The sequence below is a fragment of the Epinephelus lanceolatus genome, chromosome 9 (genome assembly GCF_041903045.1).
Source record: "Epinephelus lanceolatus isolate andai-2023 chromosome 9, ASM4190304v1, whole genome shotgun sequence".
NCBI lineage: Eukaryota > Metazoa > Chordata > Actinopteri > Perciformes > Serranidae > Epinephelus > Epinephelus lanceolatus.
This window is the reverse complement of record NC_135742.1, coordinates 22,016,927-22,025,137: the sequence shown is the minus strand read 5'-3', so window position 1 is coordinate 22,025,137 and position 8,211 is coordinate 22,016,927. Positions and strand designations below refer to the sequence as shown.

Genomic DNA, 8,211 nt, shown 5'->3' with positions numbered 1-8,211 from the left:
AGATTTGTCCTCGATCATTAGTTAAAGGTCCACACAGTGTAATATATTCAACGTCATACTTTCGTTTCCTCTGTGGGGTGGCTGGGCTCAGCCTTAGAGATAGAGTAAGGAGCTCAGATATCCGAAAGGGGGCTCGGAGGAGAGCTGCTGCTCCTTTGCGTTAGAGGGATCAGTTGAGGTGGTTTGGGCATCTGATTCGGATGCCTCCTGGGCACCCGTTAGAGGTGTTCCAGGTTCCTGGTAGGAGGCCCCGGGGCAGACCCAGAACACGGTGGAAGGATTACCTATCTCATCTGGCCTGGGAACACCTCGGGGTCCCCCAGGAGGTTATTGGGGAGAGGAGGGATATCTGTGGTGCTTTGCTTGGCCTGCTGCCCCTGCGACCCGGCCCCAGATAAGTTTGATGAAAATGGATGGATTAAAAGTAAAATGTGTTTGTTACAAACTTGACATGTTTGCAAGTCACTTGTGGTCCACTCAGAATGAACCCATGACCCACTTTTGGACCTTGACCCTCCAGTTGGGAACCACTGTTTTAGGAGATATATGTCTGCTGCACCTCTGACCACAAGTGGCATCATCAAAAACGAACACTGAGTTTGGTCAACAATACACTGTTAATGGTGTTTGTTAGGGTAAAAAATTATTTTGTATTTCGATTTGCATATTTTTATTGTCTACAGTTTATTTTGCGTATTTCAGCTTGAGGTTACTGACATAATACAAAACACGTAGATTTTTTTTTGACATATTTAAAAAGACAATAAAGCATGAACATCTTTAACTCCTTTTTCCCCTGCACCTCCTGGCCTTAGGGAGGTCTGGATCTGAGTCAACATGCACCAAGGCTCATGAGAAATGCTCTGAAATAAATACAGAAATTTGCAATCCCACATAAAATGAGCAGACTCCATTCAATAATAATGATCATGTGATTGAAAACTCCAGATCAGCTACTAAATAAGCCTTGAGGTGTTACAGTCTGTTTCTCTGTTTCTCCTCTTTCCTATCCTGGCCCCCTTTATTGCCATTTTCCATCCATCCACTAGATGTCCTCAGACTTTCCCTCCTTTTCTGCATCACCTGACTGCCACACCCATCTACACACCTGTTCCCACTTTCCTCATCAGCCCTGCAAATATCTAATCAGCTCTTGCATTCATTGCCTGCCACTTTGTCAAAGTTGCTTTGATGTTTTTGCTGTTTGCTTTCAAACCTCTTGTCCCTGTACCCTGTAATCTGGTTGGAACCTGTGCCTGACCTTCTGCCTCATTTTGGACTTTAGTTTCCTGCCTGCCCTTTTGGATTCATTTGTCTGTTGGGACTGCGTTCACTGCCTCATGACTCCTGCATCCTGCATTTCCTGAGCTGTGACACGAGGTGAGATTTTTAAGATGTATCGCAGCTTTAACCTTTACATGGAAAAGAAAAGGCTCCAACATGTAACTCCCCCTAAAAATCATAATCAAAACTGTCTTTAGCTGTCTTTATCCTAAGTTATAATATAAATGCCTCCTGGCTTTAACTGGGAGCATGTCTGTTTCCTCCTATGTTCCCTTAGCCCTGTGTTCCCTCAGCTCCATGTTACCTTAGCTCTATGTTACCTCAGCACTATGTTCCCTCTATCCTATGTTCCCTTAGCTCTATGTTCTATACTCAGCTCCATGTTCCCTTAGCTCTATGTTCCCTTGGCTTTATGTTATTGCCTGTTTTTCCTTCACTTTATTTTGCCTCAGCCCTATGTTCCCTCTATTGTATGTTCCCTCAGCTCTATGTTCCCTTAGCCCTATGCTCCCTCAGCGCCATGTTACCTTAGCTCTATGTTCCCTCAGCACTATGTTTCCTCAGCCCTATGCTCCCTTAATCCTATGTTCCTTCGGCCCCATGTTACCCCAGCTCTGTGTTCCCTTACCCTTACATTCCCTTGGCTCTATGTTCCCTCAGCTCTATGTTCCCATGGCTTTATGTTTCCTCAGCACTATGTACCCTTAGCTCTATGTTCCCTCAGCCCTGTGTTCCCTTAGCTTTATATTCCCCGAACTCTATATTCCCTTAGCTCTATGTTCACTTGGCTCAGTGTTCCCTCAGATCAGTACCTCTGCCAGTGAGGTCATGTTTTCACCCACGTCTTTCTGTTTGATGTTTTGTTTGTCTGTCTGTCTTTCTGTTTGTAGTTATCAGTATTATTAGGCCCCAGTCAGACAGAGTGCGTTTGCAGCTTGCTGTCTTTTTAAAAATTGTTTCTAGGCAACCACAGGAACACCTGTCCTAAGTTAACCTCTTAAACTCACAGATCTGTGCCTTAAAATATGCATAAAACATGTGCAGGCAGAGGGCACATAGGGACTGGACACAGAGAAAAAGATATGTGTGGGCACTGAAACCCTCAGAAAAAGGAGCAATCGCAGGGACCACCGGCTGGTCCAGGTGCTTAGCCTGGGTGATGGATGGATCCAGGCTTATTTTAGGATGAGTTAGGGACTGTTTGACAATCTGCTGTGAGTCATCAGGCCTAATTACAATGGTGGGGGGTTTAAAGTGAGCTAATGTTAGCTTCACACAAACCATATACAATGCTAGTTATTGTCATCTCCACCGCAGATGCCTATGATGTTGGGTGCTTTCCATTCTATGCTGAAGTTTTTTCAACTTGAGGAGTTCAGGGTACTCCTGCAAATATAAACACGAGGTGCTCAGAAATGCAAAAGCAGCAAGCAAAATGCTTCACTCTCACTGAAAACTATTACAGATAGATCGGGGCCTCAGTGTGATATCTCGAACTTATACACAGAAGGAAACATAGGGCTGACCCCCAGCTTTGCACACACACAGACATGAGATTGATATCAGTCTTCTCGTCTTGCTCAATAATAAAACAGCAAAGTACTGTATTATTTAATAGATTGTATAAATGTTGTGTATTTTGTACTACTTTAGAAAGCTGCCTTATCTCACTCTTTCTGCTCCTGAACCTTTTGTCCTATGGCTGCTCTTGTGATCCATGTGACAGCATGATTTGTTTGTTGTTTTTGTCTCAGCTCTCCGTCTTTCATGGGTGTGTGTGTGTGTGTGTTATTGTTGTTTTCCTATGGAGAAAAAAGAGTGAAGTGAGAAGAATAAGTGCATCATCAGGAGGGGTCGGGTAATATAACAGCTGTGTCTGATGGACTTTGAGATTCACCTCATTTTCCATTTGTCTCCAGTCCATTCAGCCCTTTATCTCTGCTGCACTTCTGCTTGTTTTCAGTGTTTCACTTGATAACAGCTTTCAAATGGGATGTCAGCACATTTAGAAAGGAAAACAGCAGGAGCATAAAAGATAGCACTGAAGATGGTTTTTTTTTTGGATCAAGTCTAGACATCTGTTCTTACCAAATCCTCCTATCTCCCTCTGTTTGTCTTCCTCCTTTCATCTCTTTCTCTGTTGTTTTCCTCTCTCTCCGTCTCCTCTTTCTCCCGTTTTCCTTGTCTTCTCCAGCCGGCACCACGGCTTCCTCTCTCTCCCCTCCTCTCCTCATCCCCTCCTGTGCCCCAACAAGTGTCTTATATTTCCAATGATGATTTAGCTCATAAATCTTGATAAAGCCACTGGCTGTTCCGTTTTGGTGGAACAGGAAACTCTTGCAGGAGCAGGAGGAGACAGAAGATGAGGAATGGCTCGCGTTCACGAGGTTGTCCTGTTTTTCTGTGTTTTCCATTTTGATGGTGTCCTCTGGGAGAAGGCATGCTTGTGTATTGAGAATGCCTTTTTCACTGGAATTCACTTGAGAGATCTGAAGAGGTGTTTGTAATCATATCTGTATGTGTTCAGCAATACTAATATTTGTGTCTGTGTCTAATCCTTTCTGTTTTTGTTCTAAGTGATCCATTGCTTCTAATCATTTTCTAGCCACCTCATGCGTTTACCAGTAATAATTAAACAATCCAACAGAAAACCTGCGAAAAGGAACATTTTTCTCTTTTTTGGCCCCAGCAGACTGGCAGGGCAACAAAAATCAAACCTATCTCCTTAAAATTACATTTATATATTACTAATTTGCTTTGCAGGAGATGTAGTTTCTGCCACGATTACGTTCAGCTGCAGCAACTTTTTGTTTGAGTAAAGGGACCAAGTAGGGAGTTGATCAGCGTGGAGGATGTCTGTACAAAGAATAAAACATCACTGGAGACCAGGGTTTCAAAACTCGGGGTGTAAAGCACTTTGGTTAAGGTTCAGGAAATGTGGTTTCCATTAAATGTTAAAAAAGTATACGTCTTGACTTACGTGACAAGTCCCTGTTGACTTTTTCAGTATTAAAGCCAGACTATGTACCCTTTGAGAGAAGAAATAACATGGTCATTTTTTAAAAGAAGATTTGAATTCAGAAGTTATAAAACACACCCTTAAGCCCAGTTCAGACCAAAGATTTATGACGAGACAAGTTGATACATGCAACTATTTGCAACGAGTCATTCTGCAACGTTCTAAAAACTTGCCGGTTCACACCAATGCAACTAGATGAGACAGTGTATCATCTCTATGCAACAAGTCTCTGTACTTCTGATTTCCAGCTTTAGGCTTATTTTGTGGCTGAATATAATTTGTCGATTCTTAAAGTATGAATGAGGATAGTGGTAGTGAGATACTGGCTACAGTTGCATTTGTAGTAATGATGAAACAGCAAAAATCATAAACAAAAAGGAGCATCAGACGGACTGTATTCATAATAAATACTCCACAATAATATCGATAACCAGCACCAGTTAGTTAGTCAATGAGAATGTGTGTGTGAGGGAGGTGTAAGCACATACAGTGAGCAGCAGTAGTGACCCACCGTCCGTTCTAAAACAGTTTTGTCTCATCATGAATCTTTGGTCTGAGCTGGGCTTTACTCTGTTTACTACACTCAGAGGTTTTGCTACCGCAGCCCAAGTGGCAACCTCCAAGGCTGAAAAATTAAGCAAACGTGACAGTGCCAAGAACTGCAGTTCCTCTAATGGCCACTGGAGGCTGGCTCCAGATGTGAGTCAGTCCCTACAGACCCCCCTATTTAGATGCCCAACTTCACAGCAGAAATAAACATGTTTACAGCCTGACACAGACATAGTTTTGGTCTCTATAGTTAATGTCAACATTCATAACAACTGTACAAGGGGTGAATTTTTATGTGCCTCACCCATTTTTATTTTATTAAAGGGATAGTGCACCCAAAAATGAAAATTCAGCCATTATCTACTCACCGATATGCCGAGGAAGGCTCAGGTGAAGTTTTAGAGTCCTCACATCCCTTGCGGAAATCCCAGGGGAGAGGGGCTAGCAACACAACTCCACCTAATGGAGGCTTACAGTGCCCCAGATTCAAACGTCCAAAAACACATAATTGAAACGACAAAATATCTCCATACTGCTCGTCCGTAGTGATCCAAGTGTCCTGAAGCCCTGACATAAAAAGTTGTTTGGAAAAATGTCATTTAAACTCTGTTTTTAGCCTCACTGTAGCCTGTAGCTCTAACCGCCTCTCTGTGCACTGCGCTCACACGTGCACAAGCAGGAATTGTTGCTGAGTAGATAATGGCTGAATTTTCATTTTTGGGTGCACTATCCCTTTAAGGCTTGAAGTCACACATATTTAAGGTCGTGGCTGCTTTGAGTGATAAGCTTTCTGCCGATTGCGTCCTCAGATTCTCAGTCAGATCCACCCCTCGTTCCTCCACAGTGCCACCCTCTCGTCAAAATATGGTCATTTCTGGCTCCAGAAAGCCAAGATGGAGACGGCTGAAATGCCAAACTCATAGCTTCTAAACAGGAGTCCACAAACCAATGGGTGATGTCCAGGTAGCTACGTCCACTATTTCATACAGTCTATGCTGCAGCCTCACTTGGTCTGGGATGACCAGTAGCTGATGGTGTCAAATATTAGCAAACTGAATATATATTCAAATGTAAGCAACATGTCAGATTACTGCCTCCATGACTCTTTAACATGTTTGTTACACTTGGTTTAAACAGATAAACATTTCAGGAGTTTTATTACCAAAGTAAAACAAGAAACTCACTGAAGATAATCCTGGTAAATTAGGACAGATTTAAAGTGTCATCTTTTTAATTTTCATCCAGATGTTGTGCAAATTTTATCTGAATTTCCCAAAAATTTAATTTATGTGTGTTTCTATCCACTGCTGTCATTCAAAAGTTAAGTTAAAAGTTAAAAGTTATTTCATCAAGATAAACATCTGGCACCATTTCTCCAGTCAGAAGCCGTTAAAGCATCGTAGAAGAAGATGAAACAAGGTGACATGTTTAAAAGAGTCAGTCAAAACTTATGTGCTAAGAGTGAAGTTAATATGGTATTGTGTGTATTTATTTCATATGAGGACAGATACATTCTCCTCCACCTGTTTTACTTCTGCTGCTAGATTTTTGTGTCTGCAGTGTAGTTTAAGCATCAGTGAATGTTAAATCCTAAGCTTCATGTACATCATTTATTTGCTAAGTCCATGTTAATTGCACTTTTTTTTTTTTCAATTTTTGAACATTTATTTGTGAAACCGAGTGAAGTTTGAATCTCAGCCTCTGGAAGAACTACTTGTTCCTGCCTGTCTTGTACCTCTCCTCAAACTTGACCTTGGCCTCCCGCCTGGCTTTGCGCTTGAGAGCAGGATTCCTAAAGACATCCTTGTTTTGTCCAGGGGAATACCCATAGAGTATCTGGTGGGCATGAGGTGGTTGTAGTTGAACACCTTGACGAAGGCCTTGATCTTGGACCTCTTGGCGACCTTCTTCTTACCCATGGTTGTTGTCACTTACGGGGATAGCAGTCGATGCCTGCGACCAGAGCGTGGCTTTAAGTGCCAGCATCAATGTTCTTGACGATGGCAGCTTTGCGCCAGGCGTAGCATCCAGCTAGGACCATCACCACCTTCCCAGGCTTCATGAACTTGCCTTGATTTTGATGCTGTTAATTTTAATTGCACTTTGTTTTTATCAATACACCACCTTTTCCACCTCACCAAATAAATTCATATCCATTTTTTCCTGTAATGTTTCTTTATGTGCTTCATTAAAATGTACAGGAAAAAAAAGGAGGATGGAAGTGCCCTTACAGTATAGTCTTGCTTTGAACCAACATCCCGATCTTTGCCTAACCTAAATGTCTATGAGTAGATACTGAAATACGTTGTCTGTCGACATTTTACAGATCCCTGCATTGAATGTGTTACTGCATTGTGTTTCTTCTTAGAAATATTTGCAGTTTAGTATACAAAGGTGCGGAGCAGAAATACACTTTACCTCCTTTTCCCTTTTTCTGAGCACAGGAAAAACCAGTCACGTTATTTTTTTAGTTGAATACAGTTAAAATGAAATAATAACTTTCAGGGGAACAAAGCTTTGTGTAAAACACATTCATTATGCTTCATTTTGCTATTTGCAGCAGGGAACAACCATAAATCAAAAACAGACACACACACATTTGTAGGGGAACACATCCACATACACACTCCTCCCTGTGGTGTCGATGATGTCACCACGCAGGTGCAGCAGTGAGGGATTAACCGCTAATGACTGCCTGTCATTCCCTTAAAAATCTGTAATTGGTCCACATCATTATGAAGCAGCTTTGGCTCGCATCGTCTTTGTCTCGGCTCAACCATTGTTCTGTTGTGTGTTTTCTCTCTCACCCTATGTTTCTGTTACAATGACACATTTCCTTCGAGCAACAGTTTCTCTTCCCCGCTGCTTTTTAGGTCTTCTGGGATGAGGCTACTGCTAATAGTATAGTATTAAGGCAGAGGCAGCATTATTGAGGCTTTGATGTACAGCATGCTTCATAGAGACACCGAGGCCTGGCTGGGCGTCCATTATTTCTGTGGCTGGAAGAGGTTGAAAGGTGCTGAGATATTGTCTTTGCAGGGTTTCAGGCACTCAGGTCAGGTGACATATCATCTTTTTGGATGTTTCGCCACACATTTAAGAGGCTTTGTCAGGCTTTGAGCTCCATCTTGAATGTTTTCAGGCGCAATTTTCAGATAGTGGAGGCTTTTCTGTTGTTCGATTATAAGGTATGTTGAAACAACTCTTACACTGTCAGAAGAGAGGTGTCAGAAAAATACGCACAATTTGTGTCAACAGTGTTTTTACACATTTTGTGTAGACTTCAGCACACAACGTGTTAATGTGTCGGTCTGGATAGATTGTGTTGTCTTTGGAGGGCGGCAGTTTGTGCTCATTGA

General features: G+C 42.2%; 1 pseudogene; it reads right to left on the bottom strand.

Moving 5' to 3' along the window:
* Positions 1-1,338: 1,338 nt before the first annotated feature.
* On the bottom strand, positions 1,339-6,917 carry LOC117252616 (large ribosomal subunit protein eL27 pseudogene; annotated as a pseudogene).
* Between the last annotated feature and the right edge of the window lie 1,294 nt (positions 6,918-8,211).